At 34.4% G+C, this 23,312-nt stretch overlaps 1 long non-coding RNA gene across 1 annotated transcript in view; it reads left to right on the forward strand.

The window, feature by feature from the left end:
* LOC127183366 (uncharacterized) overlaps nucleotides 1-23,073 on the forward strand; it is an 81,559-nt gene extending 58,486 nt beyond the window's left edge. The window contains exon 3 of the long non-coding RNA XR_007830029.1: nucleotides 23,014-23,073. This is a non-coding gene — a long non-coding RNA (uncharacterized LOC127183366). The remainder of the gene's footprint in view (nucleotides 1-23,013) is intronic.
* The last annotated feature ends 239 nt before the right edge of the window (nucleotides 23,074-23,312 follow it).

Genomic DNA, 23,312 nt, shown 5'->3' on the forward strand with positions numbered 1-23,312 from the left:
ACCATGAGCTGGAAGGATGTTTTTTGACCATATGTACGCAAGTTACCAGCAGGATGTGGCAGCAAAGTCCTCTGATCAAGGCTTCAGAATGTGATTGCTCTCCCTACACTTCTTTCGTTCTCTTTTTCCTGTCCACGCTTTCGTCTCGTTCTCTACCGACTTCATACGGATGCCACAAAGCTGCCGGCTAGATTGTAGCTTTACATCATGTTGTGCGGCACGCTCTTGTTTATCGTGAGATTTCGCAAAGAGTAGTTCTTCTGATGTGTCTTGTCCATTAAAACCTGCGTGGGACTTAAAACCCAAAACTTTGTCACAAACATACTCTTTCTCTAGGCATTTCTTGGAAATGTACTAAATACTGCATGTACATTCTGAAAGCCTGTTTTCTAAGCATTTCGTAGCTGTACACCCAATACTTCATGCATATTGCATCTTTGAGATCAGGAAAAAAATGCACAGTTTCTCTTACACATACAAAAGAGCAACAGAAATAAAGAGAGGGCAACAGAAAAAAAAAGTTAAGGGCGTAATGACTTTCAGGGATGAGAAACATTGATTTGATGCTAATTGCATTGTCTGGTGGCATAGAAAGAGAACATCATTAGTGTCTTTAAGTGTAATCATTCTCAAGAGTGAGTACAATGAGCTAACTAACACACACACACACACACAAACACGATAACTGCATTCATCAGCATTTCTCATTCACTCCCTGCCTTGTCTTCTTTTCTTCAAGGGATCTGTATTCATTTGGATGCATCTTCCTTCTTGTTAGACACCCTGCCTAAGCGTGAAATGGTTTCCGCCTGTAGTTTCCCTCTGGTTATGCTAACACAGCCTGCTTTTGGTCAGCTGGATATCAGCCAATAGTTTCTTTCTTGTGCATTAATATGCATGAGATTGTGATTTTAGTGGGGTGTTAATGCTGATTTGTATTTCCACAGCAAACAATCTGTACACACATTTGTATTAACAAACGTGTATTTATGGGGCAGAGTTTGGTGTGGGTTTCCTCAAGGTATGTTGGATATGCTAAATTGACTGTAAGTGTGAATGTCTGGGTGTGTTTGTAATGTGTCTTTTGTAATGGACTGGTCATCCATCCAGGATGGTTTCCTATCTATGGCCCGAGATGCTGAGATGGGCTCCAGCATCCTGCTGACCCTATAGGACAAGGTTTGGAAAATGGATGGATTGACATGCATTTATGCATTTAGTTGTTCTGCTTTAATAATGGTGACTGAAAAGGAATACACTGCGGATGAAGCCACGGACAAAAATCTTGTATTTGGGTTCTTATTAGAACATAACTTTTTGTAAAACACTTTTTTAATGTGTTCACTTACGTTGTGTCTCATTGTGTCTCATCAAAAGAAAATTGTATTCTTTATTTTTATTTTATTTTATTTATTTATTTTTATTTTTTGCTTTTTGTTTTGATAGTTTTGTTTAGTTTTTTTGTTTGTTTTGCTTTGTTTAGCTTTAATTTGCTTTTGTTTGCTTTGATTTGCTTTTGTTTATTTTTTTATTTGTTTTCCTGTTGTTTAGTTTTTCTTTGCTTTGCTTTGTTTAACTTTGCTTTTTATTTTGTTTTTCCTTAATATGATTTGGTTTGTTTTGCATTTTGTTTTGATGGTTTTTGTTAGCTTTGATTTGCTTTTCTCTAGTTTTTGCTTTGCTTGGTTTAGCTTGGTTTAGCTAGATTTGATTCTGTTTAGTTTTTTTTTTTTTCTGTTTAGTTTTTTTCTTTCTTTGCTGTGCTTTACTTTGTTTAACTTTTTAGCTTTTTTATTTAGCTTTTCTTTGATATGCTTGGTTTGTTTTGCTTTTTTTGTTGTTTAGATATATTTTTCTTTTTTTACTTTGCTTCGTTTAGCTTTGATTTGCCTTTATTTTTTGTTTGCTTTGTTTAGCTTTGATTAGCATTTGTCTAGTTTTTGTTTGCCTTACTTTCTTTGATTTGCTTCTGTTTCGTTGTTTAGCTTTGATTTGCCTTTATTTTTTGTTTGCTTTGTTTAGTTTTTCTTTGCTCTGCTTTGGTTAACTTTGCTTTTTATTTTATTTTGCTTTTGTTTGCTTTACTTTTTTCACTTTGCTTTGTTTAGCTTTGATTTGCTTTTGTTTAATTCTTGTTTGCTTTGTTTAGCTTTGATTTGCTTTTGTCTAGTTTTTTTTTTTATTATTCTTTGATTCGCTTCTGTTTCATTTTTTGTTTGATTTGCTTTGTTTAACTTTACTTTGTTTTTTTGTTTTTCCTTGATATGCTTTGGTTTGTTTTGCGTTTTGCTTTGTTTAGCTTTGATTTGCTTTTTTTTTATTTTTGTTTAGCTTTAATTTGCTTCCGTTTCATTTTTTTTTGTTGTTGTTGTTGTTGTTGTTGTTTTTGTTTTTGTTTGATTTGTTTTGTTTTTGTTTATTTATTTTTTTTCTATTTGCTTTGCTTTGATATGCTTTGGTTTGCTTTGCTTTTTTCCTCATTGCATTTCAATGGACATTAATTTCTATAGAGTTGGCAAGGATACTTTTTGTGCCACGTCATCTAAGCAATGGTTAGCAATAAAGACTTATTACGTCAAAGGTTTGTTGGAAAATCACACCAGACTGTGCAAACATTTCCCAAGTCCCAATTAAACATGTTCACTCAGTGAAAACAGAAGCAAACAAATGCAAACACGATTAACATACTGATTCACCAAAATCCAACAACTGTTGAACGCTGGTGTTTGGTGGTGGTAACTAACCATTAGTCAGAAGACTTCTGTGTTACCGGTAAAATTTACCTGTAATGTTACCTGTGTTACCTGTAAAGTTGAGAAGACAAGACTTGTAATGTGAGTGACATGTGGTAATGCTTGTTGTGAAACACCCACAAACAACTAATAGAGGTCAAATAAAAATATTACTTGTAAAATCAAAATATGCAGTAAGTATAATATTATATTGGCACATTGTTGCCAATATAAAAATCTTATGAAGATTTGTATCATTTTTATTTATTTATTGGTAAATTAAATTATATTTATTAATTTATTTGGTGTTTTTTTTTTTTTTTTTTTTTTTTCGGCACAGTGTTGACATTTTGTATTATGATTTTTTTATATATTTTATGTAGCATTTTTATAGCTTGCTTTTATTTTTATCTTTTCTCGACTACTGCCCCTGATTGAGGGTCATGGTCCTGTAAAATAAGAAAACTTCAATAATCCTTCATATTTGATATATCCTGATGAAGTCGGTATTCATGACCCTTTGACTTTTCAGATGAATTCTGTCTGAAAAGCTTTTGTCTTCCATATAAGGACCAATTGCATTGACCTCCTGGGAGCTTGCACAAATCACATTTTCTGGCAAACTTACTCTATAGTATTTAGAAATCTTTGTATTGCATTACTTTTTTTAATAATCTGAAATCTTGAAAGATTATTTTCCATCCATGGTTAAAAAAACATTTCCTTGTCTTTCCTTGAACAGCTGCGCCGCTGAGCTTTAGTCACATCAGACAAATTCAAGTTCAGATCTGGAAGGCTCAAAATCTAAGTGCAGATTATTCCTCCCATAATCCACTGCTCTCTCATCATGTGTGTTGAGCGGGATTAAAGCCAGACTCTGCCAGATGTGAACAAAGCAAACCACTACCTCTTTACTCTTAGGAAAAACTTTCTTTTTTCAGTTCTTAGAGAGAGAGAGAGAAAGAGAGATCACTGGAAACCGTTCAGTCTCGTCCGAGGTCAAGGGAAAAGAGGACACGAGGGAGGGTTTCTTAGCCTCCTCCATTTAATATAACATGTATTATTAAAGGTGGAAGTGTGGAAGCGCCATGCTAATGCAGGAGATTAGCTGCGCTCGAGAACTCTTCCTGAATCTGCCACAGAGCACATTAAAAACATCTCCCTTACACATTAAAATAGTCATGTTTGTGGCTAATTTGCAAAGAAGCGATATGCAATCTGACTGCCGTGGAAAGGCGGGTGGTACCTATGTAGCGGAACGAGTGAGACTTGTGTAAGTGCTAGGCTAAAGCCCCGCAGAGAGCTAGCTGTGAACCGCTAAGTGCAGATCCAAGCAACGCTTCAGCCGCCCGCAGTACTCGCCCTAACCCAATTCCCCTCGCGCTCAGAGCTAGCATAAAAGCACATTAACATCTGCTGAAAGGAGAGCGCGCCTGGGTTGTGGCTAATGTCTCCTAGATGGTTAGCGAATGTCTAAGTGATAGAAATTCAGGAAGACACTGCTTTGGACACACTCACACAGTGAGTTCAAGGCCTTTCCACACAACACAGCCAGACGAGATTTTCATTTATCCGACTTTTCAACAGCCGTACGACTAGCCCTTCCTTAAAGACACACACACAACGTATAGCACAAAACTATCCAATTGCAGGTTCTTTGTTCTCGTTTCTGGATGATTGAGGATTTCATAGTTGTGTCCAGTTTAAATTCAGCATCTGCAGCCCAAGGCCTTCTCTTTTATAGGCTGAACTCATGTTTCTGAGCGAGAGAAAGACAGAGAGAGAGAACAGCCTGCAAAGATATTACAGCTCTGTCTTCTCTAAGGCTGTGTATATGTAAGTGATAATGGAGAATGTAGAGGAGTGAAAATGTGATTGTGTGTGTGTGTGTATGTGTGCTTGTAAGGTACGGTTGAGGAGGCCGGGTCTCCCGCCTGCAGCAAAAAGGAATCATAACCAATCTATTCCAGACAGACAGAAGTAGTTGAGGGGGGAGAGCGAATGAAAGAGAAAGTGGAGATGGTGAAAGGGGACTCGGCTTTCTGAGGGGCCTGTGCTGCCGGGCTCAAACACTTCAGCCAGTGTAGCGTTTTTCCCTTGAAAGATCGCAACAGATCACCCTCGCTTTTGCTCTTTCTGTCTCCCCTCATTTCATCTCCACATCCCACCCTGCTGATTTATCTCTAGTTCAGTAGTTCTCAACTGGTTTCGCTTCAGGATTTTGACATCAAGTGGCGACCCAACACAGTACCAAAATAGTTTATGGTTTTGCTCTAGCATTTCTTTCTTTCTTACTTTTTTTTCTTACTATTTTGCAACATTTTAAGGTTCAGTTAGTTGCCATTAGTTAGTTACAATCTTAAAGGTTCATTGGATGCCCATTTTAGACAAGACAAAATGTCAGTGGTTGTGTAAAACAACACCCTTTTTACCTTGTCAAAATGACCATGCAAAAATCATCCCATTCTGAGGGATTGTTCCTTTAAATGCAAAGGAGCTCTGCTCGCCCCGCCCCTCTCTTCTCTCTGTGGAGTGACGAGCTGCTCCGAGAGATTGTTTACTTTAGCCGCATTTAGCACGTTTAGCCACAAAACTTGCTAACTAGCACGTTATTAGGAAAGGTGATTGCAGAGATTCATAAAAAAACCCTTATACTCACTTCTGCTGTAAGTGAAGCTGGATCATGAATGATTTGCGTGAACATAGACACTTTTATGTAGATCGGGAGGTGCATCCCCTTTACAAACAAACTTAATCCACTGCATCTTCAGCGGCTCAGATGTCGGGAGTAAATGACGACCACTGTTCATTATTACATGCAGCAACACAACACCTCAATCGGAGATATTCTTGTCTAACTTGCATCCCTGCTCCGGCATCGAAACAATGGAGGTCGAACTGTTACAGCTGATCTGAGGTAAGACGCTCATGTCAATCAACTAACGTAGGAGTGGCCTCTGTGACACCACACCGACAGGCATCTAAAAATGGCTCGATTTGAAAAAGTGAACTTTTCATCTGATGACCCTTTGAAGATACCTGAAATGAACATACTTTTACAGCATGTGTTAAGCTAAGTTAACGTTAATAGTACTCTCCGTATGTTTTAACATTTTAAATTGTATTAATTTACATTAGGTAATACATTATGAATGAACATGACTTGAACAATGGTATATTCAAAAATTAGCTTAAAATGCTGAAAAAAAAATGTTGTATGTTAGTTCATGACCTAATTTATTTGAACCTTATTATAGTGTTACCAATGTTGTTTACTTATATAAATTTAGTTAAGGTTTCCCTTTTAAGTTTTATAAAATGGAAGTTAATTAACACTAATGAAATTGTGTTGGAACAGGACTCTGCAGTGTGACAGTTCAGTCGCATTTGCAATGAAATATTTTAAATGTATGAAAAATATTTAGGAGCACCAGTGCAACTTACCCAATCAGTATATTTGTGTTTGTGCTGAGGGCAGCTTCAAAGGTTTCTACGTGTTTTTGCAGCGTTGCGTATCACAGACATATCTGACGAATCCTTTCATAAACAAAGTTTAGAGAGAGTGTCAATAAAAGATTCATTGTGCAGCCCTGCTGAAAAACAAACAAACAAAAAAAAAAAAAAAAAAAAAAAAAAAAAGCTAAAACCAGCCTAAGCTGGTTGGCTGGTTTTAGCTGGTTATTCATTTAGAAGGGTTTTGGCCACTTCCTTAGCTGGTCAGTCTGGGAAAACAGCTGGAACAACCAGCTAAAACCAGCTTAAACTAGCTAAGACCAGCCAACCAGCCTAGGCTGGTTTGAGCTGTTTTTTTTTTTTGTTTTTGTTTTTTTTCTGCAGGGAGTGTAGAGAGCTTTGTTTATTATTATGGAACTTTGTGAGACCGTGATGACCTAAGATGAGTGACAGCTTTTAGTGATTTTTAAGGGAGTTTGTAAATGAGAGATTGATTTAATACAACAGTTAAATAAACAAGAAGTTAATATTAAGTGACTTACATTGCCTGACTATAACACTATTGCCTGATTTTGCTCTATTTCATCATCAAAAATAGTCTGAAACAAGTCACAACTGAGCCGCTGCGCACCTCCATTCAAACACAGCGGTGTTTCATTTATGAATGAATGTGTGTTTTTAAGCTAATCTAGTGAGTCAATGATTCATTTTTCCATTCATAAAGACACTCACTTGTTTTATTCCTGAATGAATCAGCCGTTCGAATGAGTCAAATGAATAAATATTAATTCAATAACTTACCAGTTACTTATTCAGTAACTTTAGTATCTTTTCAGTTATTTAAATCATTTAATATTTCTATATTCAAAATGTTATATTTAAAATAATAATCTCGACATGAATTTATAAATTTGATTGCACTCATGCCACCTCTGAGCCTCAGTAAACAGGAACATACACCTACAAAGCACTTTTGTGTTCTTCTATGCCACTTCTGTAGTAAATATTAATTTTGTTAATACTGATTTCATTTGATTGGTAACTTATTCTTATTCTACTTGTTCTTATTCTGTTGTTTTAATTAGCTTATATAAAAAAAAAGCTTCTAAAATATAATTGTGTAATACTTTAAAGTAGAAGATGACATACTTACATAAGTTAGAAAAATGCCATTATAAAGGTAAAAACAAAATTTTGTAAATCACACTAAGGAGTTAAATATCACCCCGTAATGGGAAGCCTAATTTTTCATCAGATTTTTTGATTATTGTTCAGAATGTGCTCCTAAAATCTGACTGTGCTCCTAAAAAGAAAAGTAAGCGTAGAGCCCTGTGGAACTATATAAATTATTTTTGTTGGCATTAACTGAAACTGTGTGAACTGAACTGAACTGAAATGTGACTTACGTATTATTTTAGTTGTTTTTGGGCAAGAAAACGAAATAGGGAACATTTATTGTATTTATAATGTCTAGGTTGACAATGTGCATAATGAACGTGTCAGTGCTGATTTACTTAATGAGTGTTTGATGTTTAGCATGCTAATGAGTGCTGTTGGTTACAAGTAGAGTGCAAACTGGTAGAACCCAAAAATAAGTAATGTGACTCCAAAATGTAAAACTGAAGAAATGAATCATGTAAGAGAAACATATAACATCATATTGAGGCTTCTTAATTAAAATTCAGACAAAGGTTTATTGATCTAAACTGAGGGAAAATTGTCAATGCAACTGATTAGTGTGTACATTGCATAATGTAAATTCAAAGGATTACTCAGCTCATATTTAAAGGTGCTTCACTGTGACCAGGCTATCAAGCACTTACTAGCACACTAGCTTTTATTGTTCATTTGTTAACAAGAGGTGCATGAGTGGTACTTGAGATCGTTTTTCTTGTAAAAGTGTAATTTGTAGAAATTGCAGATGGATGGAGAGTTTCAGTTCTAAAGCCTGCTTGATTATGGCATAACATCATAATGACGAATAGTTTGGTCAATATTGAGATCATGGTCATTTAACACGATTATTCATAGGAAACATCATGCATTTATTTGACTTGTTGAATGTGTTTTTAACAGTGGATATAAATCGTTGTAGTGCACTCTGCAACAACCTACTGAAAATATATAGTCAACCTTTTGGTAAAGTATGTTCTACTTGGTCAAAGGAATAGCTAGAATAGTGTGGGCAGCGCTTCAACATTCAGCGCAGCTGCGTCTCAGGTGACCCGAGTTCAAGCTCTGACTCTGTCCTTTACTGACCCCATTCCCCTCTCTCTGCTCCTGTACTATCCTATAAAGGCATAAAAGACCAAAGCTGTAAAGCACAGTAAAGGACAGTATGTATGGCTGAATTTTTTTAATTTAAATCTTCCCACAATTTCCAATTTGCCTAGCATGTTACTTAAAGGAATAGTTCACCTAAAAATGAAAATTACCCCATGATTTACTCACCCTCAAGCCATCCTACAGGCGTATATGATTTTCTTCTTTCAGAAAAATACAATCAGAGTTATATATAAAAAAAGTCCTCTTCCAAGCTTTATAATGGCAGTGAATGGCTGCTGAGATTTTGAAGCCAAAAAAGTGCATCCAACCATCATATAAAGTACTCCACATGGTTTCAATGGGTTAATAAAGGACTTCTGAAGTGAATCGACACATTTGTGTAAGAAAAATATCCATATTTAAAACTTCATGAACTTCTGCTAACTGTTGTATGCATGTTCACGAGAGAGTGGTGTTCCAGGGAATAACTTAGGATGTAGGTGTAGCGTAAGCCCCGGTGAGAATTTGCTAGTCATGTGAGAACCAGGTTTTGTTTACAGCAAAGGAAAACCAGCCTCCACTTGGCTTATATCGAAATCCTCTGACGATTTTCTTTACAAATCCTCTTTTTGTACTTCTAATTCATGCCCTGTGTTTTGTTTTGCTCTCTCCTTTCATTTCCGCTTTGTCACTTTTCACCTACATCGTCTTTCATCTGCTGGAATCCCACTCTCTCATGAACATGCATTTAAAGTTTTTATAAAGTTTTAAATATGGGTATTTTTCTTACACAAATGCATCGATTCACTTTAAAAACCCTGGAGCCATGTGGAGTACTTTTTATGATGGATGGATGTACTTTTTGGGGGTTTAAAATCTCAACACCCATTCACTGCCATTTTTAACCTTGGAAAAGCCAGTTTTTTTTTTTTTTTTTTAACTAAACTGTGATTGTAGTAATCTGAAAGAAGTAAGTCATTTACGCCTAGGATGGCTTGAGGGTGAGTAACCTTAGGGTAATTTTCATTTTTGGATGAACTATCCCTTTAAGTTTAAATTCTCTTCTTGTGCCTTTTTGTGCAGAATTAATTTATAATATTACACTAAACTTTGAGTATGAGCTGATACTGATGCTAGTCTGTGGCACAAAAATGTGCATCCCAGATGCAGAATGCACTTTAAAGCAACATCACTTCTTTGACTCAAGGGCGGACCTTGTCCCATCATGAAAAGTTTTTAATATCAAGAGATATTGTGTGCAAGTAAATTGCATCTATTCAACTGTTTACTTAACCTTGTTCATCAGGATTTTAAATTGAAAGTTTAATTCAATAGCGAATACCTCACAATTTAGAATCAACAATAAACTCCAGCAAAATACAGTTCTGTCAAACAAAAGTACAGACCTTTATGTTCAGATTATACATAATAATGAGAGCATCTTGGAGAAAGTTTTACTGTGCTGACTACTATAACCGAATGAGACACACTGTTTGAATGCTGAATGCTGAATGGAGAATGAATTTCTGTAAACATAAATTTAACAGCTTATACTGTTTCTCAAATAAAGCTATCGAACACTTTCAGAAGACACAGAATGTAGTGCATGAAAACATTTATGGTGCTTTTATGACAGATAAAATATACCAATACTGAGTGTCAGATTGGTGCTTCCCTAAACACAAAGCTCATAATCTTTGGAAGCCATAATTAAAAGTACAATTTGATTAAACACCCTGTCCTAATTGTTTTTCTTTGATTTGGAATGATGTCAGGTTACACCGCGACCAATACTAGGTGTTGTTTTGCAAGTGTAAATAATCTACTGAATCACCTTTCAAACTAGTGAAGGACATAATGGAATTGCTTCTGTTAAAAATGTTTAACTACTGCATTGCTAAGCTTTGAGAGTATCTCAGTAAAAATGATTGAAATACATATTTACCTATTGTATTTGATGGTAGAATGTTCAACCTTATACTTATAAATTTATAAAGACAGAATATTTGTGTGTGTCTAGTAGAATGTAAAGCTTTGAAAGATACACATTTTTGTATTACATTTTTGTTTTACCAAATGGGTAAATAACTTGCGAATTGATAAGGTAATTAAATACTTGAAAAAAATCTGTTTGCATAATGCATTTGCAGAATGCAGAGAGATATTGCTCATCTGAATGACTTACTATCCAATGCAAAATTCACTTTTACATGGTGTTGGCATATAAACGTGTCTTAGTGTTTGAACTCAACCACCCTACAATGATAAAAACCCATTCACCTCTTTATTATTAAGCCATTTTGATTTTCTGAGCGGTATGACATCATATTTTACTCAAGCCCCACCCACGACCACTTTTCTCCGCCCTCAAGTAGCTGGAAACAATGTATTGTAAGCAATCCAGGTGTTTTGTAGTTGGATATAAAGTGAACATAAGAGTCTTCATTTTCAACAAATACACACACACACAAAAAAAAAAAAAAAAAAAAAAAAACAGAAGAGAGGGGGCGGAGTGAGCAGAGCTCATTAACATTTAAAGAGACATGCACTGAAACTGGTTGTTGTGAACAGCTGTTTTTGACAAGGTAAAAAAGGGTGTTCGTGAAGAACCTAAACATATCAACTTGTGGAAAATGAGTATGCGATCTCCCCTTGAATATTGCAAAACTAATTATATTGATAAGTGTTCAGTCACAGTGTAAGTTGGGTGAGACTGTAAAATCAAATGTTTTCTTCACTTAAGTGAACGTGGTTAATTGGAGGTACTTCAGAAAAGTGCTAGTCTTGCAAAAACAAACAGAAATGTTCTTAATTTATTCACGCACACACTTTAAAATGCGCATGGGGTGACTGTTAATTGTGTTTTGTTTTTTTACAGAGCCGTGTCATTATGATTTGTCAGAGATTTTCTGCAGATGAAGCAAAATGAGCGAAATGATGAGGGGAGAGTGTGAAGTCCTTAGTGGGTAATTGTTCATTAGCATTAGACAGACATTTGCTGTTATTAGCGTATTATCTTACTAGATTCTTTAGGGTTTATATATCTTAGTCACGGGCTTTTGTGTGGCTTAATGTCTACATTCACAGTTTTACAAAGCACAAAAGCTGATTCACTTAATTAATGCATAATGCGGCAAAGTTGCAGACAAGAAAATGGAGGCTCTTTTAATAATGAAGAGGGTTTATAAGCTAAATCTGATTGTTATGATAAAGATATCAAATTAGTCAAATACATATATCATAAATAACAGGGCAATAAAAGAACAGTGTGCGTTTCGTGCGTTCTTCAATTAAAAAAGAGTAGTTCAGCATTGACTGTGAGGCCAATTTGAGGAATATTCTATCTGATTATGATAAAAAATCTTTCAGTTTGGTACATTTTAACATTTTGTCAAAAAGTCCAGCTGTCTCTTTGCACTGCTGACATCATTTTCTGTCTTGTAGCATTCATGGTTTTTCTGCCTAGCCGTCCGTACTGCCAGATGGTGCTCACTAATTTTTAGTCGACTGAAGGTGCTTCTCAAAAGCTCATTTTAGAAGTTAAAGTCAAGTTCAAACTTTATAATCAGTCATTATTAGCAGCTGTTCTGATTATACCAGGTACATACTAGAGTGTCTTTATAGAGCTAGACTACATTTCTTAGTTTAAGATTCCCAAAAAAGTAATGCACTCTAGTTTTATTTCTAATTTAATTGGCTACTTTTATTCTGCTCTTGAGTTTGGGTAATTCATGAGCAGGGATTGTTTTTGAAAAATTTAATTGTGCTTTTGGGTGCAATTTTTCCTTCGTTCATGGAGGTTTTTCAGTGTTTTCTGTATTAGAAAATCTGTATTATGAAAATATGGTACATTGAATAGGGAGAAAGACAATAATACAGATTTAAAGTGACTACATTTTCATGTCATTGTTTTTCTGTTTTGGTTTTTATATACTTTAGGATACACTAGATCTCATCTAAATTGTCCAATCCTCTTAAGACGTCTGCTACAAGGTCTTGTGATGATAAAACTGTCCTTTTGTTGTCTGACATATCGATGAGAGCCAGTTAGCATCAGCTGTGCTGGACTAGATGTTGTTGTTTTGGAGGCTTGGATCTGTGAGCGAGCAGGCGCCTTAGGTCATATCTCTCTGATGCAACTCATCCCTAAACCCTGAGACAACTCCACTCACTTCTGCTCCTTCTGTCCTCCTGATCCTTTTTACCACTGCTAGATCCTCTTTCAGCTTTGCTGTTCTGGAGAGACACTTCTTTATTTCTCTGTTCAGCTCTTGTACACAAACCCTCAGCAGGGTTTTGACCGCACTGGACTGATCTTTGAGGAGCTCTGGGCTTTTGTACTTTTTAAAGCTGTTGTACTTCAAACCGAGACAGTCTGGAGCTGTGTCTCCCTGTCTGTCTCTCTCTCTCTCGCTTTCGCTTTGTATGCGTGTTAGTAAACCAAGACCAGTTTTTACGTATTAACCCACATCTAACAGATTGTAAAGGGATTAAAGCAGTCAATCAGTCTCATCTCTCCTCTAATAGACATATTAATCATCTGAGCCAAAACCGTATTAGTTATACCAGCTCAGAACCATACCGTTCACATGGGCTCCTCGTGATCTATCACTCTCACTAATATTATTATTTGTGTGTGTGTGCTCAGATGTAATTTGAAGGCATAGTTGTCCCAGAAGTGAGATAAATCTGACAGAATCCATGTTTAGGGATTTTTGGAGGATGGAAATGATGAAATGTTTTCTTTTAGAGGTATGTTTGGGTTAGAAATCATTAAAATTAAGATTTATCTGAAAGCAGGAGACAGTATGTCTTCCTTTATGTTTACAACAAGTAAAGTTGTGGGTAATTGTTATGATAGACATTTTTGGTTCTACTGACCAAATTTCATTTCATTAAAAAAAAAAATAATAATAATAATAAAAAAAATAATAAAATAATAATAATAATAATAAGTTAATTAATTAATTAATTAATTAATAATAATGATAATAATAATGAAGAAAGAAAGAAAATAAGAAAGAAAATTCGCAATTCACATATACATTAACTTGAATATGTTTTATAAACATACATAATTAAACACATCTATCTATTTTGTTTATTAATGTCATAATTAATTTGAATTAATTTAATTTATTTAAATTTATTTAAATTTTTGGATTGTTTTTTTTCTTTCAAACATTTACATTTTTTCCCTAATGTCATAATGTTTTTTTTTTTTTTTTTTTTTTTTTTTTTTTTTTTTAGAAATAAGAAAATATATATATATATATATATATATATATATGATGAAAAAGTGAAATTCATAATAACAGTAACTTAAATAAAAATGCAATTCACATATAGATTAAATTGTATTCATTAATAAATTAAATATGTTTCTATTTTTAAAATAAATAGCATTGTAGTATTGTTTCCCCCCCCTTTTTTAATGTCATAATGATTTTTTTTTTTAGGATATATAGTATAGTAAGTTAATCGTAATAGTCAGTAATAATATTCAGGATGTGAAATAACATTTGATAAATGTAATTATATTTATGAGTTAATAGTAATAGTTAAGTAATAGTGATTTGATGGAAATTTTTGGTTTTACAGAACAAATGTAATTAATTAAATTAAATTAGAAATAACTGAAATTGTCAAAATTTCATTTAATGATTCAACATTTAATTTAATTTAAAAAAATAATTATTTAATTTCAAAATAATTGTAAAAAATGAATGACAAAATAAAATTCATAATAACAGTAACTTAAATACAAAATGCAATTCACATATAGATTAACTTGAATATGTTTCTATTTTTCAAATAAATAGCATTTTAGGTTTTTTTTTTTTTCTTTTTTAATGTCATGATGAATTTTTATAGGATATAGTATAGTATAATAAGTTAATCATAATAGTTAGTAATAATATTTAATGTAAGTGATATACGTAATAGTGATTTGATGGACATTTTTGGTTGTATGGACCAAATTTAATTTAATTTAATTTAATTTAATTTAATTTAATTTAATTTAATTTAATTTAATTTAATTTAATTTAATTTAATTTAATTTAATTTAATGGTTGAACATTTAATTTAATTTTAAAAAATGTAATTTTAATAATTTACTAAAAATAATTTTTAAAATAATTAAAAAAATTAATTTAAAAAATACATACAATTCATATACACATGAACTTATCTTATGTGTGTGTGTGTATGTGGTGAAAACTTATTAATAGTTCAGAATATTTTAGAAAAATAATGTTACCTGCAAGGAAAAATGTATTCAGGATGAGAGGAAAACATTTTATTTTTATTTTTTTCTTTATGGTTGCACCACATAACCTGGGTCATTACATTCAACAAATTTTGTAAGGGTTTTCCAGAATCAACACAAAGTACATTTCTAATGTGTTCTAATCTAGACTTTTAAAAAGATTTTTTCTTTGTGGTGAGCAGTGTGTGTTGTTTATAGTGTGTGTGTGTGTGTGTGTGTGTCTGTCAGTGTGTATAGACATCAGTAAGAGCGTGTGTGTAATCCCTAAGGAGTTTTCTGATAAGAACAGAGTTTTTAATCCAGCGTTCATCCAGCTGTTGGACAGAATATCTGTCACCACAGCCGCTCGGTAATCCTTCACTGCTCACGCTCTCCCATCGATCAAATTCAGCACATTTCTACATCATAAACAAATACATCTACCCGGGTCCATCCCCACACCTCCCCGATCCATCACCTCTCAGACACTTTCACTACAGCTAGAAATGAGCTGGATAATTAGACTCAATATTAATGATTCACAACTGATATTTATGAGCTAATCACCAAGGTTTGCACTTGAATCGGTGCATCAGCAGCCTCCATACGGGGCCACGCCACTTGCCGCAACGATATAATGAATTCCTCCCCTCTAAAAATCAATATGGAGATTCGTTTTTGTTCCTAGTGGGGCTGAGCGGATGATAGATCCAGAAAGGCCCATCAAAGAGAGAGAGTATGGGAAAGAGAGCCATTTTGTAGCCTCTTTATACACAAAAATAATAAGAATAATAGCACCCACTGTTTGATTGGCTCTTTTGTTTAATTGACATATTGAAAGATATGGTAATGGCCTTACAATGGCAAAGAACCTGAGGTTTTGTGAGTTTACATGTGAGTTAATCAATTCCTTTTTGTCTTTTGAGTAAGTGTGTGTGTTAGTACCTAATAACAGTGTAATGGCAGTATAATAACATCCTTACAAAGCTTAATGAGGGACCGGCGCAGCGGGGCTCGGGGGACCGCGGAGGCCATGTTTGGTGTCACATCATAAGTGCATGCCTAGGGAAACGATTAAAGTAACGCAGCGGACACTGCTGCAAATCTTACTGCAGCGGGAGGGATGCTGGTGGGCCTCCAGCGAGAATTTTTTAAGCTTGATATTCAGCTGGTGAATGTAGGTCAAGAGATTAATCTCCATTTAGCCACCTTGAGCTGTTTTTCCACACTTTAAGACTGAACAAAACACTCTCTGGGATACGTCCTTCTCCTCTTGCTTAAAATCGCACCGACGTAGACGCGCACATACAGATTTACCGCATGTGATTGTAAACCAATCATGTGATTTTGCACCGGAAAGTCTGTGACATTTAGATACAGTGTTTGTAAGGATAATAGGTGTTTTAAGGGAATCAAAAACACACAGTACAGCGCAATCTCTGTAATCCAATTCCCGAATGAAATACCAAATGAGTCGATTGTTTTTAGTGACTCAAATACACACAGCTTACAACTAATTGTTAAACGGTTAGTTCATCCAAAAATGACAATTCTGTCATTAAAGGAGAAGTCCACTTCCAAAACAAAGATTCACAGATAATGTACTCACTCCCTTGTCATCCAAGATGTTCATGTCTTTCTTTCTTCAGTCGTAAAGAAATTATATTTTTTGAGGAAAACATTTCTGCATTTTTATAATGGACTGATATGGTGCCCTGATTTTAAACTTCCAAAATGCAGTTTAAATGCGGCTTCAAACGATCCCAAATGCGGTTGTAAACAATTCCAGCCGAGGAAGAAGGGTCTTATCTAGCGAAACGATCGGTTATTTTCATTTAAAAAAATACAATTTAAATACTTTTTAATCTCAAACGCTCGTCTTGTCTTGCTCTCCCTGAACTCTGTGTATTCTGGCTCAAGACAGTTAGGGTATGTCGAAAAACTCACTGCAGAAGTACCGACCCAGTCGTTGCAAAGTGAACATGCAAAGAAGATCAAACACCCTTAACAAAAAAGGTAAAGCAGTGATATAGGACGATTTTGAAGTTGAGGGAGAAAATGTAATCTGAGTTTTTCGACATACCCTAACTGTCACGAACTGGAACAAAAACAGTCCAGGCAGAGTAAGACAAGATGAGCGTTTGGCATTAAAAAGTATATAAATTGTATTATTTTTATTAAAATAACCAATCTTCACACTAGGTAAGACCCTTCTTTCTCGGCTGGGATCATTCACAACCGCATTTGGGATCGTTTGAAGAGCCTTGGGATCATTTAGAGCCTTTTGAAGCTGCATTTAAACTGCATTTTTGAAGTTCAAAATCAGGGCACCATACCAGTCCATTATATGGAGAAAAATGCAGAAATGTTTTCCTCAAAAAACAATTTCTTTATGACTGAAGAAAGAAAGACATGAACATCTTGGATGACAAGGGGGTGAGTACATTATATGTGAATCTTTGTTTTGGAAGTGGACTTCTCCTTTAATTACTCACCCTCATGTCGTTCCAAACCTGTAAGACCTTTGTTCATCTTCAGAACACTAATTAAGATATTTTTAATGAAATCCGAGAGCTTTCTGACCTTGCACAGCAATGCAACTACCAAGATCAAGGCCCAGAAAGGTCGTATAATGACATCGATAATAGTCAATGTGACATCAGTGGTTCGACTGTAATGTTATGAAGCTACGAGAATACTTTTTGTGCAAAGAAAACAAAAATAAATTGAACAATTTCTTCTCTTCCGTTTCAGTCTTTGACACGCATTCAGGAAATGATTACATTTATTAAATATTATTTACAATTATTAAATATTATTATGGCCATGTTTACAGAGATTAACTGACGTGGAAGCTCTTTCATGAGGTTTGAATTCTCCTCTGTAATATGACCTCATGCATAATACAGCACAGTGATTGGATCATAAAATTTCATTCTCATGAATAATACAGAGAAAAGCTCGTAAAACTGATGACCTAGACCCATACACTCCAGCCACGGCAGCCAATCACCTCTTCAACAGTGTTGCAATGTCCACGGTTTTCCCACAGAATTTGGCTACTTTAATACTGTTGCCGTGGGTTGTTTTTTTATGTCCGCAGTTTGAAGCGACTCCAATAACATGCTATTTATCCCCTGGAATGCTAATTTTACCAGGGGGAAGCCTGCCAATAAATGTTGAGTTTTGCCCCCCGGAACATGATTTTTACTGGCCCCCTCAAAAACGGAATTGGGACACTTTTGGGCTAATTTTGAGAAGCAATTGGGTGGGTTTTGTTGTGAAAACCTTGCAATCCTGCTCTCCAACTTTGCTTTTGAACCGGAAGAATGAAATTGCTCCAAATAATGAAAAAATAACCACTTTTCTCTTAATAATAGACATAATGAGTGCTATTGTTGTTTTTACTGATGTGCAACCTGTACATATATGTTAACATCTCAAAAAATGTGTTTTAGTGTTTTATGGGCCTTTAAATTCAGGTGGATGATGATGGCGGTTTAAGAGATCGGATTTACATCCATCTCAAAATCATTTCAGAGGGCATTTGGTCTTTTTACAATCGGATAGCTATTCGATCAGAGAAAATGTATTAAGTGATTAGGTGTAAACAGGCCCTATAGTTAGACCAGTTACTAGATTGCATTTGTTACCTATAAAAAACAGTGTAAAAAGTCAGGAAAAAATCTATTGAAAGCTTTAGTGACAAATTCTATATAGGTTAACATTAATTTGTATGTAATTTAACTGTCAAACAGCAATACATTTGTAAAACTATTACTAAAAACTAAAAATTACTATATAAATTATGTTTAAAAAAAATAAATAAATCAAAGACCATTTACAGCAGTCCCTGCAATGGTGTTTTGTCTTTGTATGTGATTCTGTGAACCACCTAGAGTATTGGTTTTATGAACATGCTTGAACTTTACGAACTTACTTTATTTATTTATTTATTTATTTTATTTATTTAAAGGTGCAAAGCAAATTAATGTTAGTTCATGTAGCTTGGTATTATTAACATTATATCATTTAAAGGAGAAGTCCACTTCCAAAACAACAATTCACATATAATTTACTCACCCCCATGTTCATGTCTTTCTGTCTTCAGTCGTGAAGAAGTTATGTTTTTTGAGAAAAACATTTCAGGATTTTTCTCCATATAATGGACTTCATCGGTGCCCCAATTTTGAACTTCCAAAATGTAGTTTAAATGCAGCTTCAAAGGGCTCTAGACAATCCCAGCCGAGGAAGAAGGGTCTTATCTAGCGAAACGATCAGTCATTTTTTTTGGAAAATAAAAATTTGTATACTGTTTAAGCACAAAAGCTCGTGTAGCACAGGCTCTGGGATGCGTGTTCACGTACTATTGAATCACGTCGAAAGGTTACGCGGAACGTAGGTGGAACCACTGACCAGTGTTTACAAAGCGAATGCGCAAAGACTAAGAAAGTGCAAGTAAGTCAAACGCGGTTTACAAACAAATAACATGGAGTTTTTCAAAATACTCTACCTTTTTGAGCCAAAGTACACTTTTGAGCCAAAGTAAACAATGAACTTGTGGTGATTTGAAGACATGATTCGTAGTAGTGATGGGAAGTTTGGATCATTTTACCAACTCTGACCTTTGCGTCTCGTTCAGCAAAATGAACAAATCTTTTTTTGAGTCATTTCGTTCATTTTAGCAAAATCAGCCTCATGTGACAGCCCCATAAGATGAACAAACAACTCGAAACAGGTGAACTAATTCCAGTATAGAACCTAATAGGATGTGCGCATCCCCCCGAGATGACTCGTTCTTCCCGAGTCACATTGAATCGTTCAAGAACGACCTGGGACACGCATCCCAGAGCCTGTGCTACACAAGCTTTTGTGCTGAAAAAGTATACTTTTTTTTTCTGAAAAAAATGACTGATCGTTTCACTAGATAAGACCCTTCTTCCTCAGCTGGGATCGTTTAGAGCCCTTTGAAGCTGAATTTAAACTACATTTTGGAAGTTCAAAATCGGGCCACCAATGAAGTCCATTATATGCAGAAAAACCATAAAAAAACATAATTTCTTAACAACAGACAGTAAATTATTTTGGGGGTGAGTTAATTATTTGGAAATTGTTGTTCTGGAAGTGGAGTGCTCCTTTAATGCAATGTATGGTCATAAATGATAAAATATAAACGCACCAATATGACATTGTATAATATCTGAAAACTTGTCACTGAATAGAAATCTGAATAGTTAAAAGGATAATCAGAATAGTTTTATCTTTATGATTGCCACCCATAATTAACATCTACATTTTAATTTAGAGGGAACAACATTGGCTGCCTTAGCTGTGAAGTTAATTTAATGCTGTTTTTGTTTAATGCATTTTCTCACAAAAATTAGTTTGAGATCAAACAGTAATTGGTGAACCCCCAGTTGAAGCAGGAATGCTGGGCCATAAATATAAATATTAAAATGACATCAAAAGGGCAAGTGCCAACTGTGTTTACACATATACTCTGTATATATACATTGTGTGTGTGTGTGTGCAGCAGCTTGTACACAGCCTCTGATCAGCATCTACATGTTTATGTATGGTATGGCCTTTAAAGTAAATTAATTCTTAATGTATTCATTTATACTCCCAGCTAATCCATAACTTGTATATACCGAGGTCTGTTTCATTAGCATATTTCTGTAGCCTCATTACAGGCTGAGAAATAACACCTGATTGAACAGTTTCTGAGCACACGCAGCGCTGGCGTCCCGCGATAATATTTCAGGCCAAATCGCGTTGACCACGTTAGGATAAAGATTTCGAGTCGGTAATAACAAGGAGGATCTAAACAGCTGCGTACATTTAGCAAACAATGTGCAGAGAGCATCAACAGCAGACAGCATTAAAAACTCACACAGGGATTTGGCCAAAACAAATGAGCTTGGGCTCCAGCTCTGGGTTTGAGTCATCAGCATTTACATTGGTTTGAGTCACAGAAGCGCAAAACTCGTGAATATATTTCAGCGAGATCAAAGCGCACGCCGCTGCGAGGCATCCTTCCGCTGTAGAAACATTTACCACTTTTTGAATATCCCACCATGGTCATTTTTCATAAAAATCATGATTCTCCCAAAGTGATCTTTGAAAGCCAGACGCGGGGCACAAGACAAACTGGCGTCAGACTCTGTTGAGCAAAGGGGTAAAAACGTCAAAGCTGCGTTTCCCTGCAAATCCATCAAAGCTGTAATGCAATGAGAAAACACAGTGCAGCTTCCGTGGAAGAATACACAAACAACAATGAATACAAGTGCGGGAACAGATGGGAGCCAATTTAAAGGCTCTGCTGTATATATATGGAAAATGAATAAAGGTGAAATGCTTTGGGTGTTTCAGGATGGAGTATGTAAACCTCTGCTGTAGCAAAAATAATCTCGCTGAACTTTGACTGCTTTAGTTTTATTTTAGTTGGCTTCCTTGGCGGTGACTTTCACAGTATGTTAAGGAGGTGGTGGAAAATTTAGCTTCATAGATAAGAGCCAGTGTGGGACCACCAAGGTGTCCGAGCTCACAGCGTTATAACCGGTGGATTTAAATGAGTGTTATACAAGAGAGCTTGTGTGTGGTCTCAAAGTTTACTGCACTGCTCAAAGTAACATTAGTAAAAGGTCGTTGTGCATTTGACAAGAAATAAAACTCACTTTTATGAACAAACGCACACAGCTGTTTTGTTATACGTGCACTGCAGCTCACTTGACACTCGCACTTGAAGAGGTAGTGCTTTTAAAAGGTTCGCTCTTTGCCGTAATCTGTCATTATCCCTTTAAGTTAGTGTTAGATGATGATCAGATTTCTAAAATGTTGAATATCTGCCAATAAATTTCCAATATCAACTACTATATAAATGAGAAAAGCAGATTTCATCCGATAATTGATATGGTGTCAATACACTGCACAACCCTATAGAATTTATAGCTATATATTGTAAATAAATGAATGTACTAAATAAATAGATCAATTAATGAATGTATTTATTTAGTGAAAGGTTCTGTCTCTGCAATAATCTATCAACATCTCATTAAGTTAGTGCTATATGATGATATTAATCTTAGTAATCTTAAAAAATAGTCTTAAATCAAAAACATATATATAAATAGAATAAACAGAAATATATAAATAGACTCTATAATTTCAGTTACAGTTATATAGTTATACAGTTATTTTGTTCAATAACCAATGTCAATATACTACAATTTATAGTTCTATTAAGTAAATAAATATAAAATACATTTACTAAATAACTAGATAAATAAATGTATTTATATACTAAATAAATACAATTATTATTAAGTATAAATAATGAATAAATTACAATTTTGTAGATAAATAAATGTTTTTTGTAAACACTTAAATATTTACCATAATCTATAAGTATTCAATTAAGTTGGTTCTAGATGATGATCGAAATATTGATTAGTAAAATATTGATTATCTGACGATATGTCTAATATTGACTTTTTTTTTTTATAAATAAAGGGGATTTTTCCCAATAACTGTAGTATCAATATACTGACACTGATCATTTCTAGAATTTATAGTTATATTCTTTTAATAAATAAATAAATAAATAAATGAATGACTACTACTACTACTTCTACTAATAAATTATATAATATAAATTATATATATAAATAATAATAATAATAATAATAATAATAATAATGATGATGACAATGGTGATAATAATAATAACAATTATTATTATTATTATTATTACTATTATTATTTAATAATATTTAAATTAATAAAAACTAAAATAATACAGTTTATAAAAAATACTGATGGTAATAATAATAATAATTATTATTATTATTATTGATATTATTATAATTATATGATTGTAATTATTATTATTGTTGTTGTTGTTGTTGTTATTATTATTATTAAGTAAATAAATAAATGGACATGTTTGTTTAGTAAAGGGTTAAATCATTGTTGTAATTCGGTACAACATTATGGTTTACATTATAAAGTTACATAAAATATGCTGCCAATATGCTTCACATTCTTTGAATAGATAGATACTAAAACATACAGACAGACAGATGACAGCTGACAGATAGATAGATAGATAGATAGATAGATAGATAGATAGATAGATAGATAGATAGATAGATAGATAGATAGATAGATAGATAGATAGCACTCACTGTACTATGATGTGTTAAATAACTGTTTCCACACTGCACTTTTAACTTCTACGCACTAAATAGCAGGGTACATTTGATTGCATTTATTTTACACTTTTTACAGTCCTGATTGTCTTGACCTATACAGGTGAAACCACTCATCGGCAGTCTGATAGCAACAGAAGTGGGATGGGATGGCCACCGCGATAAGGAAATCTGCTTGAGAAAGGTACGATCCTGATAAAAGCACATAGTGCATCCAGTCCAGTAAAACTGTTTATGGACGTGGATCAGTGAGAATATTCTCTGTATATATGTATGTCTATGCTCATGTGTGCTCAGTTCACTGGGCAAGGGAACAGTAGCGTGTACTCAGCTCGTGTTTAACAAACACACTCCTTCGCTAGAGCAGATCAAAGCCACGCTACACTCTATCTCAACTGTTCT

This window comes from Labeo rohita, chromosome 20, assembly GCF_022985175.1.
Source record: "Labeo rohita strain BAU-BD-2019 chromosome 20, IGBB_LRoh.1.0, whole genome shotgun sequence".
Taxonomy (NCBI): Eukaryota; Metazoa; Chordata; class Actinopteri; order Cypriniformes; family Cyprinidae; genus Labeo; species Labeo rohita.